This window comes from Dermacentor variabilis, chromosome 2, assembly GCF_050947875.1.
Source record: "Dermacentor variabilis isolate Ectoservices chromosome 2, ASM5094787v1, whole genome shotgun sequence".
Lineage (NCBI taxonomy): Eukaryota > Metazoa > Arthropoda > Arachnida > Ixodida > Ixodidae > Dermacentor > Dermacentor variabilis.
Window position 1 is genome coordinate 196,999,967 of NC_134569.1, and position 18,819 is coordinate 197,018,785.

An 18,819-nucleotide genomic window follows, 5' to 3' on the forward strand; every position below is an offset into this window, starting at 1 on the left:
TTCACGTCCTCTACACAGCGCAGTTTTGCAGTTTGCACCGTGCACACACCCAGAGTGCAAGACGATTGTGGTAGAGAGAGAGAGATATCAAGCAGATGAAAGGCAGGGAGGTCAACCAGACGTTCGGCTTGCTGCCCTACACTGCGGGTGAGGGAAAGGGAAATGAAAGAAGAAAAAAGAAGGAAGTGACGACTGTGTGCAGTGAAGCACCATGACAACAACGTGGAGTTCTATAGCTGGTGATCTGCATTGATCACATCTGGGACAACTAGAGGGCCAGTTGTCGTTGTGCGAATAGGAGGCTGCGTGTGAGTTATGGGGCTTACGCAAGAGTTGCATGCACTGTATTAACATCGTCCAGTACTTGCACTGCACTTCGCGCTGACAGAGTATTCAATTTGCTGAAAAGTACACGAAGGGTAGTTATCAGGGACCAAAGCATCACAACCACTTGCCGGTCTTCTTCGGACAATTTATCGGGAGACGGCGCTGTGGCCTCTACCGTCGTGCACTGTATATTTTTATGTGGTTATGGCTGTGTCGGCGGCATTGGTAACATTAATTTGTTCTGCTGCCAAAGGCATCTGTGCAACTATTTTTACGTGAGAATCATTCCGCGTCCACCTGGCTGCCATTCTTAGTCACATACTTTCTCACCCTCACCTTCCGTCTAGCATTACAAAATTTTCCAAAGCCCAGCTCTTTGAAAGAATCTCTTTATTCTGCTGCTCTTATACCCATGTCACACGGGCACCGACGAACTCCTTCAGTATAAGGGAGCACTAGACTTTTTAAGGAAGTTTACCTCAAGGAAATTGTTGGTTGTGTAACCCAGCCAATAACGAGTTTTTAACGTAGCCACCAGTGTTTGGTTTTTGTACAACTACAGGAATGTAAGTTCTCATTACGCTTGTAGCTATTATAATTACTACTCCTTCCATGTTATTCTTCAATATATTTGGTTCAAAAAACATACACCTCACTAAGATTCAACGTGTGCTTGGTAAACAGCAGTTCTGACAGCGACGGTAGCCACCCAATGCTTACGTATGGTTTCCTGCTCAACTAATCAGCAGTGCGGTAGAAGCTATGCTAGCGTGTGTTTTAATCTGGTATCCTTGTAGGTCGCACGAAGTAGAATGTCGACGCCACTATAGCAGACTACAGGAATGTAATTGTAAAGTTCACGCCACCATAACGGATTACAGGAATGTAGTTGATGAGTAAAACGAGAACAAGCTAAAAGCAGGAGCGAACGTTTCCATACATTCTTGTACGAAAACATTGGCTTCTGCTTTCTCCTTTTCTCGCTTAGCTCATCGCCTTAAATTTCCATGCTCCGCCTTCACTGTTTTTTCTCAGGTATGTAGTTGGTGTCTTGCCTCGTGATGCTGGGGTGCAGCAGTTACAGCAATGTGTTGAATGTACGCAGTTGCATTCGCAGGGAGCTAAATGGCAGCAAAAGAAAGCACTAAAAGTACGCACCAATTCCCACGCAAGGTGAACTAAAAATTTGATCTTACTCTCGTTAACACTCCTGTTCATGCACGTGGAATTCTACCAGGTTGTGGCTAGCATAACCAGCCACTTATGGAGAATGGAGGCACAAGTGCACGCACTATTGTCGCTTTTTCAGAAGCTTTCGCGATGATACAGCTGACACCATGACAGAGCACATCAGCACAGTGATGACAACTTCCTTTTTGCTCGAATCAAACTCCATTACTGTTGCCAGACATAAAAACCAGCGAAGATTGCGCGAACTGCGCAGATCCTTATAGAGTTTTCGCTGGGGACAACAATCTCCCGGATTGCGACTTGGAGGTCACGCTCAGCCGGGCTTGCCGGTGTGAGCATCGGTCAGATTCAGTCGCTTTTTTGTCGCCTGTTGCAAATGGTCGCAGAACCCCTTAATGTTGCCTGCGTGATTGCGCCTTAACTTGAATTTGCTTCTTTTGGGTGGAAGGACACTCCCAAGTGTGAATGCAAGGATGATGATAGGTTTCAATGGTTGACACAAGTGCAAAATATTTTGCTAGACACGTGCCTAGTCTTTGACACCTCACAGTTATTCACTGCACACTTTTTTGTAGCCTGGTGGCCTTGCAAAGTAGAGCACATAAAATTATATGATAAACCATACCTGTAATAATGGGTTCATTCATACTATTTAGACCCACACAAGATTCTTGAGGGCGGTTGCTACCAAAAGTACCATACCCACAAATGGTTCTATGACTTCTTTCATTAATTTGTGGGTCAGCTTTGTCAGCAACAGCACTCAAACAGCTGTCTGGTCTAGATGGCAAGAGATTCTCCAAGTGTGCATGGATGCCTGGGTCGTCATTTTCATCGGCATACATCCCATGCAGAATTGATGCTGCAGGCGACACTACCTGTGTGTCACCATCTGCCAGCACCAAGAGAGATACATTGCTGTTCAAAATTATGTGGCACAGAAGCATGGCAGAAGCATTGGTTTCATTGGAACGCTGAAAGACATCTGAAACGTGAAACAGTCACATATTCTCACAATAGTATGAACGTTCAAACATAGCCAAATGCAGAAGCTCATTCATAAACTACTGCTAAGCTTCCACTTAGGCTGTGTGATGTGTGGTGCGCGACATGGTGCGGTGATCGCGACGGTCAGGAGCAGACGACACTGAGTGCACGCGCGCTGAGCTGGAAGGAGGAAAACAATGACGCCGAAGAGCGTCCGGCACGAGAACGCGCGGCGCATGAAACAACAAAAAGAAAAGCAACCAATCGGAAAAGACCACGGGGAGTGAGGCAGCCAATCCGAGAATGCCGAATCAGCCAGACCAGAAGAAAAAGCGTGATGCGCTGGCAGAAAGAGCGGACACTCGAGGACACGCAGGGAGACGCCGGGGAGACGCCAGAAGAGTCCCAGAAAGCGACGGCAGGAGGAGGTCAACCACCGGAGCGGGCGTTGAAGACGGGCCATCGGGTTCCGGACCCGAGCCCACCAGGACTTCACCCGACCGGGGCCTCCTGCCAACCTGTTCCTGTGCGTCGCCCGTCCACCCGAGCGTGCCGTCAGCTCCTCAACGCCGGTGAGCTTCTGCGCCAGTGGGCAGGACGAGAACAGTCGGGCTAGGGGCCCGAGTTCTACGCCAGCTGCCCGGCCAGAACGCCGCCCCGTCTGTCGTGCCGCCTGCTGCCCGAGGCCAGCGTTCGAGCTTCTACGCCCGTGGGTGAGACGAGAACAGTCGGGCTTCGGGCCCGAGTTCTACGCCAGCTGCCGGGCCAGAACTCCGCCGCCGTCTACTCGTGCCAACAAGCCGCCTGCTTTTCCTCGCCTAGCCAGAGCGGGCGCACTCCGGTCGCCCGGTCGGTCAGCTTACACCGCGACCCCCCATGGTGAGACCGGCACCACTCCTTTCGCCAGCTTGTCGCCGCGTCGCCGCGTCGAGACTGTGACGCGTCCCCGCCCTCGTGGAAAGCCCGGACTCGCGCACCCGTTAACCTCACGCAAGCCCTATGTGTGTTCTTTGCCGCAATGTCTTCTTGAGTGTTTGTTTTTTGTTTTCTATTTTCTTCTACTTATTCTAATCTTTCTTTTGTTTCATTAAAAGTTTGTGCGTGGGTTCAAACCAACGGCTTTGTCCTCAATTGGGTTCTCGGAGGCTCCGCCTAAGAGAACTAACCGAACCATTGAGTACACGAACCTTTGCCCCATATTAGGGTCATCACAAATTGGCGTCCGCGACAGGACAAAGCCGTTCGTTTGGATATTTTTTTATTCTAGCGGCTAGGAACTATGGCTGGCACGCGAGACTTGTTAGCCTTAGCCGAGCGCATGGGGCTAGAAGGTGCGGAGTTGAGGGCATGGTTGAACGAGCAGGAAGCGCGGGCGCGATAAGAGCGGGCATTGGAGCACGAAGCCAGGAATCAGGAGCTTGTATTAGAGGAGAGAAATCTAAAGTTAAGGCTTAAAGTTGCGGAAGCTGAGGGCGCATATCTGGGCAAGAAACAGCCCGAAATTAGTTTGTTTGACTTAGCCGCCGTGGCCCAGCAATTGGGTTTACATGGGGAAGACTTGCACAGGTGGGTGCAAGACAGATGGTCGTTAATATGCGCGAAAGCTCGGAAGGAGTGCAACAGGCGAGTGGCAGAACAGGCAGCTGAGAGGGAACGCCTGGAGGAAGAGCTTCGCAGGGTGCGCGTTCGCATCGAGGCACTCGCGGATGCTTGCTCCGAAGGGACGAGCTCCATTAGTCGCGATGCAGCACAGCAATGCAGGGGCGACCCGAGGGTTCCCTCCGACATGGCGTCAGGCCTTGGCGAGGAAAAAATGTCTCAAGGAGAGACACTTTGTAATGCTGCCATTGTAGGCAAGGATACTGAGCTATGGTCACAAGACAAGGAGCATATTGCTTCCATACCTCAACTAGTGCCGCGTGAGCACACCGCAGGCGATGACTGGTTCGTGCAGGGTTCAGAGCTGCCGTGCATGGGCCTGGTTGATAAAGTTAGAGCAGAGCACCCCCTACAGGCTAAAGATAGCACGTTGGAGGGTTCGCATCATGATTAGGATGAACCTGAAAATATCAGCGCTCCTGTGGAACCGTGTTTGGTTTCCCCAAAAAGTATTCAGGGGTCATTACTGCGTCCCTCGACACAAACTGTTTGTGACACTATGGGCACTTGGAAGGGCTCAGGCCTGGGTACCACATCAACTCAGGGCTTTGAGAATTCAGTACATCTTTTGTCTTCTTATGCACTCGCGTGTGGTTCGACCATTGACACTGATGCTGCAACCACTCATTACACCATTGACTACCTTAGAACGCAGGCAGTGACTTGGTCGACACCAAGCAGAGACATCAATGCCTGGAGCGTTATGGCCACAGACGGGCCAGTGTACTCTAAACGAAAAGACAGATGTCTAATCCGCTTAATGTGGGAGAGGGTCACCTGAAGTTGCCGATGCTTCGCTTATGGCTCTTCACGGACTTTTGACCTCGGACTTGGTTACTTCAACTTGATTGTTTATAGAGTGTGTTGCGATAGCCTTTGGTGCTACAGTTTTTATTATTGAGTTGTTGTGGTGTTTTTGAATTGGTAATGTCTTTGATCTGTATGCTCAGTGAACTGCACTGTGAGTTCTTGTGAACGGACCATGACTGTGACTGTAGCGTTCCGAGCATGTGTGAACTATGTCGCGCACTGAGCGGCAGTTTTTCTTCTGAAAAACTTGTTAAAAAAGGGGCTTATGTGATGCGTGGTGCGCGACATGGTGCGGTGATCGCGATGGTCAGGAGCAGACGACACTGAGTGCACGCGCGCCGAGGTGGAAGGAGGAAAACAACGACGCCGAAGAGCGTCCGGCACGAGAACGCGCGGCGCATGAAACAACAAAAAGAAATGCAACCAATCGGAAAAGACCACGGGAAGTCAGGCAGCCAATCCGAGAATGCCGAATCGGCCAGACCAGAAGAAAAAGCGTGATGCGCTGGCAGAAAGAGCGGACACTCGAGGACACGCAGGGAGACGCCGGGGAGACGCCAGGAGGGTCCCAGGAAGTGACGGCAGGAGGAGGTCAACCACCGGAGCGGGCGTTGAAGACAGGCCGTCGGGTTCCGGACCCGAGCCCACCAGGACTTCACCCGACCGGGGCCTCCTGCCAACCTGTTCCTGTGCGTCGCCCGTCTACCCGAGCGTGCCGTCAGCTCCTCAACGCCGGTGAGCTTCTGCGCCAGTGGGCAGGACGAGAACAGTCGGGCTACGGGCCCGAGTTCTACGCCAGCTGCCCGGCCAGAACGCCGCCCCGTCTGTCGTGCCGCCTGCTGCCCGAGGCCGGCGTTCGAGCTTCTACGCCCGTGGGTGAGACGAGAACAGTCGGGCTTCGGGCCCGAGTTCTACGCCAGCTGCCCGGCCAGAACGCCGCGGCCGTCTACTCCTGCCACCAAGCCGCCTGCTTTTCCTCGCCTAGCCAGAGCGGGCGCACCCCGGTCGGTCAGCTTACACCGCGACCCCCCATTGTGAGACCGGCACCACGCCTTTCGCCAGCTTGTCGCCGCGTCGCCGCGTCGAGACTGTGATGCGTCCCCGCCCTCGTGGCAAGCCCGGACTCGCGCACCCGTTAACCTCATGCAAGCCCTATGCGTGTTCTTTGCCGCAATGTCTTCTTGAGTGTTTGTTTTCTGTTTTCTATTTTCTTCTACTTATTCTAAGCTTTCTTTTGTTTCATTAAAAGTTTGTGTGTGGGTTCAAACCAACGGCTTTGTCCTCAATTGGGTTCTCGGAGGCTCCGCCTAAGAGAACTAACCGAACCATTGAGTACACGAACCTTTGCCCCATATTAGGATCATCACAGGCTGGCACAGGCAGATTGCATGCTTTCCAGGAGATTTGTTGATACAAAAGCTGAAATACTGGTAATAAAGGCAGGTGAAATAAAAGTTTCATGTGCTTAGACCTATCTTGTCCACCTCACGCTATACCTACAGTCCTATTCAGCTGATAACAAGTATCGCGGACTGGGATCATCCTGTGTATTTGCACTCATTACGACTATAGTTCCGCTCAAGTGACAGCATGACTGAAGTCACATTGTCCATTGCTCTGCTGCGAGCTGTTCTTAGCCTTGTAATGTGCAAACAAAGTATCACAATGGATAAACATGTAGCAACTTGTTGAACTTTATTTATTGCCATAGCGAGTACATCTATACTAACAACAGGACAATCTTAGTCCAGGTAAAACGTCACTACTTCGGTTGAACTATCTATACCTGACATTTTCGTGCTCCCTATCAATACCGGAACTATAGTCTTCACGTTTAAGATTCCACCTCTTACATTAAGATTTCGAGGCTTAAAGTTTAGCATAGAATATATGACAACTCGGGCAAATCGGAAAAACGCAACACCAAATGTGTGCTTAGATCCTTACCGAAGCAGGTGCTATCGCCGTTAGCGGATTCCGAAGCAGCGGGGTAGGCTCACAGAGCCTTGGCTTTTCGTTCTGCTGCAGCTGAAGTACGCACCGACTGGGCTGCAGCAGGCTGCGTGTGCGCTGCACTCGGTGTGTCGCTTTCTCCGGCGCTTTGAGAGGTTTTTTGCTGCCTGCTCTTGCGGTCCACTGCGCGTGGATTGTAGCCCCACTCTCTGGCCAAGTCGCAGATGTACTGGAGTAGCTGATCAAATTCGCCAACTACTCATTCAACACCCGACCTGCACCGAAGCACACACTATCAGGATCGAAGGCCCTGGGCAAAGCAATGGATTTGATGTAAAGTACATGCAATATATTCACTTGCCACGGTTGTTGTTGTCCTTGCTGCGAAAGTGGATGAGGAAGAGGTCGAACCTCTTTCTAACGCGTCGAGCTATACAAATTTGCCCGTTTTTTCCTGAACGTTTTTTGCGACTTCTTGCGACCTCAGAGGGTCGCACACAGGCTGAAACTCGTTGAGGAGTTGAAGTAAGACCAAGTCGTGGGTCCGTGTAAAACGCACGCGAGAAACCGGCAAACACGGTGCGGCTTTCGTCGTGGACCACATTTAGCCGTGTGAGCTGTGTCTTGGCTTGGACTGTCTTGGTTCGCGAAACTAGGTGCGCACGTGACCCACGTGACACTATTTACCGTCTCGTATACCACACGGAAAATGTTTACGCACGGTAAAGTGCGCGCATGTGCAGACTTCAGCCGGTACGCTGTTTCCGCACTTTCCCTATGGTAACCTGGCGCTGCTAAAGGTCTCTAATATTTTCAATATCACATTTTGGCAATAAACTGGCGTAACCAATTCTGACACCGACCGCTCGTAAGCATGAGCATAGGTTTCACTTTTATCATGGGAGTTCTGTTTGCCACATTCGCAAGGCGCCATATGCCCATACGAGAAGTGCGCACAACACGTGTGTAGATAGCAAGCACGGTTACTCAGCGTTTGACTGGTACGACGTGGTCGAAAAGTGCCCTCCAAGTTGCCGGTGCTCCGATGTTACTCCCAGTATACATTCCGGTGCATAGTGGACGAGCAGTGGCACGCTAACAATACGCATTATATCTTTGCGGCGTCCACCCTTCTTTCCCCAGCAACCAGAGTCAAACGGAGCGCACTCAACGGTATGAACACGTTGGTCCCCATTTGGATAGCGCGCCACGCATACGGCGAGTTCGCAGCGAGACATAGGCTGTCATCTGGCACATATACGGACGCGAACTAAGTCAGATTTGATTACACCAAACAAAAAAACACACGATCAAACAAGCACATCCTTGCAGCTCGCACACCCGACCGACTCGTTGTAAACAGAACAGCGGAATGGATGGATGCTGCGAGCGTCCAGCTTGAAACGGCCGGTGGGTGGCGCCACAAAGAGGCCGCAAGGCGCTAGCGTTATCAGTGGACTTGTGCGACTTCTATAGCCTCCATGATGACTAATATATTAACCAGTACACTCATGTTTTGTGCCGTATTGCGTCTACTACATATAGATGTTGCGAGACAAACGAGCCACCGATAAGTCTATATTGTAAGCTACAGCTTGGCATACAAAGGAATTCTATGACGCATTTTCAATTTTGATTCACTTGTGCTGTCTGCAACCAGCAAAACTATGGCCTTCGACGATTTGCACTTCAGTCACGTATCTCAAAACCCGCGAATTACGCCTTCCGCTCCTCCCCGCGTTAGCTGTGCCATCACTTCACTTTAAATAACTTCCTGCTGTCGTTAACATGAACTGTATGGCCTCATACATTGTTGACGCCATCTCCGAGGTACACATGTGCAGTGTGCGATGTTTGAGTGCGCGTTGCAACACTGTCAGTTGGAAAGCATCAAATTTGCTTGTGTGGAGCAGGTTACACACGTGCCGCCCGTGTCTTGATTTCGTGTTAGTGTGTTTAATGTGCGTGGCTTGCATCCTGTCTGCGTGCCAAATATGCCCGCCGGTGTACGATGTGCTTGCCACCAAGCGCCTTCCAGCAAATAGACGCTGTCGCTTACGCGCAGTTTTCCTTGTCATGATCATGTCAATTTGCACAATTGTCGGTTGCCACTTAAAGAAAAGTAACACAGCCAAGAAACCAGCCAACTCAGAACCAGGCACATCTATGGAACCGCACTGTTTACCAAAAGTGATAACGGGGCCGCATCAACTCACAGTGCTCTTTAAAAAAAGCTTCAGTGTGTTATGCCTAGCCCGGATAAATCGGAATCTTTGCCAGAGCGTACGTCACCTGCTTTATTTATTGAAACAATAGATTCATGGTAACGCAGTACTCGGCGCTCAAGTTGTGTTATATTGTTTTTCTTGATTTTTGTCTTTTGGACTGCCGCAACCATGAATCTAAACCACTGCCACCAAAGGCTGAGGGTTCCGTTCCCACCCAAGGTCGTGCGTGAGACTGCCCTAATCAACTATGTATTATTAAAATGTACAATAATTACCATTGCCTTCATTAACATCAAAGGTCGCGGCTCGACTTTCACCTAAGTTCGTTGGTTCGAGTGCCTTATTTACCATATCTTAATTAATGTACCTTAATTTATATCACCTTCATTAACAACAAAGTTTGTGGGTTTGACTCCCACCCAAGGGTTCGAGTGCCCTAACTAAGCAAATCTTAACTAACTGCACCTTAATTAACATCGCCTTCATTAAACCAATGGCCATGGATTCGATTCCCGCCAAACGTGACGGGTCCGAGTGCATTAATTTGTTGTACCTTAATTACTATCACCTTCAATAAAACAATAGTCGTGCTTTTGACTATCACCCAAGGTCGTGCGTTCGAACACCTTAATTAAATATATAATTATTATATATGTCTTAATTAGCTTCGTCTTCATTATAACAATTGTCTAGGGTTAGACTTCCAGCAAAGGTTGAGAGTTCCGGGGCCTTTACTACCTTTATCTTAATTAACTGCTTCTTAATTAATAGCAAATGTCTTAATTCCTAGCCTTAATTAACACCATAGGCAGTAGTGGGTTCAACTCCCATGAAAGGTGGAGGGTTTGCAACGTTTTTGTACATCGTGTGAGCACGCCGACAACGCCGGATTTATCGCCTCATGAGCCACTTCACGCTTCCGCAATAAAAAGAAATTTTGACTACATGGCGTCGTACACATTATTATATGAATTGGTTTGACATTAGCAATAACACAAAAAAGCTGTCTACTCCTCTCACTTTGGGTATGTTTACGACTTCGCTCTGCGAACTCTTCTTTGCTGAGGATACGTTTTAGCGCCATCCTTAACCAGCCATCTCAAGCTAAGTAAGGCCACCCTCTTCATCCAGTTATTGATTTTCAGTGTAGTGGCTCGGTCACATCGAATCTCTCTCCACTTGAGCGTGCTCCTCGCCTCTTCTCAAGGAGCTCAGTGTAGGCGATATTAGATGTTTTTAAAGCAAAGTGACCTCCTATAAACGATGAGAGCGTTTGAGTGGTCTGTTCAGGCAACCCTGCGGGTCAACGTGTGATACTTCCGTCGGCGCTTACGCAAATTAGACGAATAAGAATGGATGGACCTTGTAGCAAGATTTTGGACTGCTTCAAGATCATTGATGAGGTTCACGCGTTGCGCGTTCAATATGGCGGATGCATATTCTAGTTTAGGTCGAACGAGTCATTTGTAAGAAAGCAGCTTCACGTCATGTGGGGTGAGGCGAAGGTAGCGTTTAAGAAATCGCAGTGTTTAGTTTGCTGGGGATATCACGCTAGCAATATGTTCATACCATCCTAGGTCACTAGATAATGTGACGCCCAAGTATATGAAAGGCGATACGGATTCTACGTACTCGTTATCTACTGTGTATTAAACGTCATGCATCTTGTGTCGACAGGTGATGGAAAGGAGCTTACATTTGCTAGGGACAAGGATCATGAGCCCATCTTCACACCATTGTTGGATGTGGTAAAGATCATGTTTGGAGGGCTTCTTGATCCATAGTGTTAGTTACTCGGCGGCATACAACGCAGTAGTCAGCAAACATTCGAATTTTGCAAGATTCATGGAGCGGGTGGTAGTTGCTATATACAAGAAACAATTGAGAGCCGAGAACGGAGCCATATGGGATGCCTGATGTTAAAGGAAGAGGAAAGGAGGACTGGTAATTTATGATCACAGTTTGAGAGCGATTAGTTAAGAACGTTTTGATCAAATTTAGTACTTTAGAATGTAGGTTTAACCGAGAGATTTTTAGGAACAGTTAATGTGGAAGTGTGTCAAACGCCTTAGCACAATCTAGAAAACAGCGTCAATCTAAAAGTTAGTGTCTAAGCCAGCATGTAAATCATTAAACAACATAGATAGTTGTGTTTCGAATGAATACCCCTTGCGAAAGCAGTGCTGGGATGAATGGAAGAAATTGTTCGCGCTTAAAAATTCCGACAGCGTCTGTCCACGCAGGACGTACTCCTGCTCCTCAAAGAAGACTGGCTTGACTACCTCGATCACAGGCGCAAATCATCACTCCTGGCAATCGACGTAAAGGGCGCATTCAACAACGCGAGTCACGAAGCCGTTCTCAGCAACCTCGAAGATGCCGGCTGCGGAGCCCGCACCTATAACTACGTCATCAGCTTTTTGACACACCGAACACCAACAGTAGGCGTCTGCAACCTCCGCAGCGATAAATTTCGGCTACCCAACAAAGGAACCCCAAAGGATCAGTTATTTCACCTCTCCTTTTCAATATCGCAATGATCAAACTACCGAAACAACTAAACCCCATCCCCAACCTTTCCCATGCCCTTTACGCCGACGACGTCACGCTCTGGACAAAAGCACCTACTACGGGACAACAAGAACGCAATCTACAAGAAGTTGTGGATACTATCTAAAGATACCTCCGAGACCGTGGTCTCCAATGCGCACCCGAAAAGTCGGACCTTCTCGTCCTGAGAGCACGGACACGCGGAAGACCACCTAACTATAACGAACCCGATGCTACCGTCTCGCTCAACTGAACCAAGATCCCTACAGTCGACTCACTTCGCGTACTCGAATTTCACACCAACAAGGACGGATCAGGGGCGGCCACTCTCCAACGTCTCGAACGCGCACTGTCACAAATTACGCACCTCGTCAAGAGGATCACAAACCAAAAAAGCGGGCTCAAGGAGCACGACACACTAAGCATATTTCAAGCTCTCCTAACTAGCCGTCCTACTGAACTTCCTACTTGACGCTCAAGCCGGAAGAAATCAAGAATCTCAATGTTGTCATTCGGAAGGCAATCAAAGCAGCCTTGACGCTCCCTCTCATGGCATCAACGGAAAAGCTCCTCAAGCTCGGCGTCCACAATACGTGGGAAGAGCTTGTCAAGGCTCGTAAGATCAGCCAACTAGAGCGACTTATGCTCACACCCACCGGACGTGAAGTATTGCGCTGCTTCAACTCCAGTGAAAACTTCATTGCAGACACAGAATAGAGAGCAAGAATCCCACCTGCAGTCTGGGACTGTATACAAGTATACAGTCCAAGACAAGTTACAAGTATACAAGTTACAAGTATACCGCGCAATATATATTCAACTTACCATAAGGAGCGTCGGCATACCAGAATCCGCGCATTCAGCAAGAAATACGGGAGAGACCTTCACACGAGGTTCACCGATGTTGCGCGGCATATTAAACGCAACGCCTCCGCCCTAAGCGTCACGGATCACGAAGGCAAATAACTTGCAGCTGTCACCATCCGAGCAAGAGCCCCGAGACTGCAGAGTTAACAGCAATCGCTCTGGCAATAACAACTTGCCCTGAACTAACAGTAATCCTAACAGACTACTAAACAGCAGCTAGCAACTATCAAAAAGGACGCATATTAGAAACCGCACTCAAAATACTTAGAAATGACATCGCACGCGCCCCGCTCCCCGACACCCGCATCAACTGGGTTCCTGGCCATCAGGGCGTGACAGGAAATAAGGCTGCACACGCCGCTGCCAGCGAGCATAACAGCCGCACTTTCCTGCCATCCGGCACTAGGCCTGCCACGACCGTTGATTACATCACCCTAAAGTACTCGGAGCTTCTGCAACACCACCGACTCGGCAGGAGAACGTATGCTTCACCACGCAAGAATCTGAGCAAAGAGGAAGAAGTCATCCTGCGCCGCCTACAGACCAACACCTACGTACACGGAATAATCATGCACAGACTGTATCCTACGCAGTACACGTACACATGCCCCATTCCGACGTACCAGACACCCTGCAACACATGGTCCAGGATTGCCCACTGCGTGACACATCCGCAAACCCTACCTCACAAGCTCCAGAAGACGACGCCAAAGAAGCCCGCCCTATAGAATCTCAAGATGAGCGCCCCAAGTCACCGCAGATCGGTACGACAATTGAAACGTGGGAGGCCACGCTTTCCTCTGATGACCTGGACGACCATCGCACTCTCGTCGCCCGGGCCAAGGAGGCAGCCCAAGCCAGAGGGTTCTCGAAATAAGAAATCCTCTCACCTAGAGTGATCCGGGTCTGACACGGATTATCGTACCAGAAAATAAATGTTTAGTTCTCCCTCTCTCTCTCTCTAAAAAGTCCATAACCTGAGGGTATATGATATGTCCCACGATGTTGCACGGGACGCTAGTTAGACATATAGGGCGGTATTTAAGAGGACAACTTTTATCACATGATTTGTAAAGCGGAATGGCCTCCCCTGTTTGCCACTCTTTAGGAATGAGACCTGGGGAAAGTTACTGTGAAAATAAAAATTTCAAGTCATCATCATCATTATCAGCCTGGTTACGCCCACTGCTGGGCAAAGGCCTCTCCCATATATCTTGAACTACCCCATCATGTACCAATTGTGGCCATGTGCCTGCAAACTTCTTAATCTCATCCGCCCGCCTAACTTTCTGCCACCCCTGCTAGGCTTCCCTTTCCTTGGAATCCAGTGCGTAACCCTTAATGTTCATCGGTTATCTTCCCTCCTCATTACAAGTCCTGCCAATGCCATTTCTTTTTTCTTGATTTCAACAAGATGTCACTAACTCGAGTTTGTTCCCTTACCAATATGCTCTTTTCTTATCCCTTAACGTTACACCATTTATTCTTCCATAGCTCGTTGCGTCGTCCTCAATTGAAGTAGAAGCCTTTTCGTTAGCCTCCAGGTTTCTGCCCCGAACGTGAGTACTGGTAAGAAACTGATTTTATACACATTTCTCTTGAGAGATAATGACAACCTGCTGTTCATGATCTGAGAGTGCCTGCCAAACGCACCCCATCCCATTATTATTATTCTGGTTATTTCGGTCCCATGCTCCGGATCTGCGGTCACTACCTGCACTAAGTACATGTATTCCCTTACCACTTCTAGTGCCTCGCTACCTATCATAAACTGCTGTTCTCTTCCGAGAGTGTTAAAGAATAATTTAGTTGTCTGCAGATTAATTTTTAAACCCACCCTTCTGCTTTGGCTCTCCAGGTCAGTGAGCATGAATTTCAATTGGTCCACCGAGTTACTAAGCAAGACAAAGTCGTCATCGAATCGCAAGTTACTAAGGTATTCTACATTAACTCTCATCCCCAATTCTTCCCAATCCAGGTCTCTGAATACCTCCTGTAAACACGCTGTGAATAGCATTGGAGAGATCGTAACCCTCTGCTCGACGCCTTTCTTTATTGGGATTTTGTTGCTTGCTTTATGGAGGACGACAGTGGCTGTGGAGCCGCTATAGATATATTTCAGTATTTTTTTATATGGTTCGTGTACACCCTGATTCCGCAATGCCTCCATTACTGCTGAGGTTTCGACTGAATCAAACGCTTTCTCGTAATCAATGAAAGCAATATATAAGGGTGGGTATATTTCGCACATTTCTCAATCACCTGATTGATAGTGTAAATGTGGTCTTTTGTTGAATAGCCTTTACGGAATCCTGCCTGGTCCGTTGGTTGACGGAAGTATAAGGTGTTCCTGATTCTATTCGCGATTAGCTTAGTAAATACTTTGTAGGCTACGGACAGTAAGTTGATCGGTCTATAATTTTTCAAGCCTTTGGCGTCCGCTTTCTTATGGATTAAAATTATATTAACGTTCCTCCAAGATTCCGGCAAGCTCGAAGTCGTCAGGCATTGCGTATACAGGGTGGCCAGTTTTTCTAGAACAATCTGCCCAACATCCTTCAACAAATCTGCTGTTGCCTGATCCTCGCCAACTGCCTTCCCCCTTTGCATAGATCCCAAGGCTTTCTTTACTTCTTCCGGCGTTACTTGTGGGATTTGAAATTCCTCTAGACTATTGTTTCTTCCGTTATCTTCGCGGGTGCCGCTGGTACTGTATACATCTCTATAGTACTCCTCAGCCACTTGAACTGTCTGATCCATATTAGTAATCATGATTAGTAATGATTTAAAATGCACGGCAGTATTTCACTTCGTATGTTTTAGTAGTATTGAGCTGACTTCTTCGATGCCGGCTGACAGGGAGAATTTCATTTTCTCGATTAAGGAGGAGACGCCGTTTGAAGAAACGGTTAACGCATCCATCGATGACGTGGTATTAGTACGTATTATCCATAAAGCAGGGTTGTGCTCTTGCGTGAAACCTGAAGAAAATGTGGTATTGAAGATGCTAGCACAGCCCGTATCAGATACTGGTTTACCCGATGCATTAGGGAAAGCGATTGAGGGCGTTTGTGTAGGGTTGATAATGCGCCAAAATTTATTTGCGTTATTGCGTAGCATGCGTGGCAGGTCGCTATTAAAAAGGGTTTTTTGCGTCGGCGATCGCCGTTAATTATCATTTTCGGCTGAGTAGTATCTTTCCCATGCCTAGAGGTTTCCTTTTAGATGAGCAGCGCGATAAAACGGCTACTTTTTGTTTTCAAGATTCTTCAGTGTCCTGGAAAAGCAAGGTTTACAACGATTTTTCACCAAACGTTATTCTGGGGATAAATGGTTGTGTCAGGTTCTCTAGTTTATTCTTAAATATTACCCAGATCTCGTTAACCGATTTATGGTTGAAACTGGCTTCGAAAAGTGGGAAAAGTTGCTCAATTAGGGATTAATGCCGTCGTAATTACCTTTGTAATTCAAAGTGATTGTTTTGTTTAATGTTTCATGGCGCTCGGCAAGGAAGGAAAGATCTGTTTGAATAACTTTATGGTCGCTAATGGGCTCTAAGTACGTAATGGATGATAAACTCTCAAGATGAGTGCTCAGTATTAGGTCTAAGATGCTGTTGGAATAACCTACTATGCTTGTTGGGCTGGTTACTAGTTGTTTAAGGTTAAAATTCAAACAAAAATGCCTTGATTCTACGCTGATTAGTTGTGAGTGAGATTTATTAGGCCAACCTATCCCTGGGTAGTTAAAATCACGGAAGAGAAGAATACGTGCGTGCGGAAATTATATTGTAAGTTGGTTTACTCGTTGCTAAGCTCATGGCAAAATTTTGGGTTAGCATGCGGAGGCCTATAATATACGCCGATCAGGATGGACTGTGACGAAGTAAGGCACAGAAGCCACAGTATCTCCAAGTCGGATGTTATGCTGACGGGTGAACATGATAATTCTGGTCCAGAAGTGATTTGTCAAGGGACGTCGCCATCTGCCTGTCTGGCAGGCGACGTCACGAAAACTGCGATAGTTCCCCATCTGATATGATGTGTGCACACTGATTACGCATGATTGCGCCGAACAAAAAAGAAATCGCTATTTCTGATTCCATGCTTTTTTGCCATTAGACCTCGGCTATTACTCAAACGTTTCAGCGCTGCACCCACTTCACCTGCCTTCATGCGACGTCACAAAACCGCAAAAACTCACCGCGTCAAAGTGATGCGTACGTGTTAAAGATGCATTAATATGCCGAACAATACTGAATTTATTTCTGAATAGCTGCACAGTGCCCCGTTCCGAGAGGAATAAAAGATGGCTGCCGCCGATCGCTCTGGCACTGGCTCCTCATACCTGCCAGATAGCATGGGTTCATTTGCGTACAATAAACCTTTTCAGATGGCCGTACGTAACGTTTTCGAGCACTTTGGACACGTTTACGACCTTGCTATGCCAACTCTTCTTTGCTGACTATCCGTTTTAGCGGCATTTTTAACTTTGCGTTGCATGCCACCGTAATTTTTGACCAGCCAATGCAACATAAGTGAGGGAAAAGAGAACAATGGCAGAGGCTGGCACCACACCCTTTAGCCGGTTACCAATTTTCATAGTACTGGCTCTGCCCCATGGAATCCTTCTCCACGCGAGCGTGCTGCTCGCCTCCTGTAAGCCAATTAGGTAATACGAGGCAATGTTTTTCGTTTTTAGACTAAACAAAAGTGACCTCCTGTAAATGGAGAGAGCGTTTCATTGGTCTCTTCACACAACCCTGTGGGTCACTGCCTGATGCATGCGACGGCTGTTACGCAAATTTTACATAAGATTGGAGTAAAAACACACAGGAATAGCTTTACGATATAGGGTCCAAGGTTAGTTTTAAAGCTTATAAGGGTTTGGAAGTGATTCTCGAGTTTGGTTATTCTCTCATTCAGATCAGAAATGGTTTTGTCTGTCGTTAGAAGCCTCTTTTTTAATACGCCTTCCTCGGTGATGAGCCGACTTTGGGCGGCGGGAATTTCCTTCAGTTCGGCGAGAATGGCGTTAGATACGGGACACGGATTAGATGCAATGTCACCTGATAACAACAGTAGAAGGGAGTAGGTGGCGTGAACACAACAGTAGCGAAAGCACTCAGACACTATGGGCTTGGTGACTGCAGTAATAAGTAATTACTAGTTTTCGTTCAAAGAGGTTATACTGTTTAATAACCTGCATTGTGAGGAAGAGTGAATAAGGTCTGTTTTCTGTGGGACAGCCACCAAGCACACGAACTGTCGTTGATGGTTGCTGCGGTTGTATACTTGATGAATATGGTGATGTCGACGGTGATGGGACGAACCAGGTGGCAGCGAGGCATCGGTAGATCCGTAGTGACATGCCAGGGGAAGGGGCGACATTGGTGTTGACGCAGGCCGCGCCAACTAAATCGCAGCTGATATTAACCAGAGGGAGGGATGACGGACCCGACGACGCAGTCGCCAGGCCGCGCAGGAATGCTGCGATGGTTGTGACAAGCACCTCCATTGTCGGGAAGTGTGGATTAGTGCTCTTTTCTGTGGCACAGCCGCCATGCGCACGAAGTGTCGTTGACGGTTGCTGCGGTTTTATACTTGATGAATATGGTGATGTCGACTGTGATGGGTTGATCCAAGTGGCATGTCAGGGGCAGGGGTGACATTGCTGTTGACGTAGGCAGACCCAACTTCATCGCAGCTGGGATTAATCGGAGGGAGTGAGGACAGACGGCGCAGTCGTCAGGCTGGGCAGAAATGCGGCGATGATCGTGAAAAGCACCTGCATTGTAAGGAAGAGTGGATTAGTGCTCGTTTCTGTGGCACAGCCACCATGCCCACCTATTCTGAGTAGTTAAAAAATACCCCATTTTCGGTATCCGCCGCGGTTGCTCAGTGGCTATGGTGTTAGGCTGCTGAGCAGGAGATCGCGGGATCGAATCCCGGCCACGGCGGCCGCATTTCGATCGGGGCGAAATGCGAAAACACCCGTGTACCTAGATTTAGGTGCACGTTAAAGAACCCCAGGTGGTCGGAATTTCCGGAGTCCTCCACTACGGCGTGCCTCATAATCAGAAAGTGGTTTTGGCACGTAAAACCCCATAATTTAATTTTTTATAATTTTCGGAATGAAAATTTCTAATTTCCACCTCTGATATCTATATCGACGCTGTGCTACTAGAAAGTGATTGATGATTTCGGGTTCCTGGCAAGTTGTACATAGAGGCTACGGTGCCAAACAA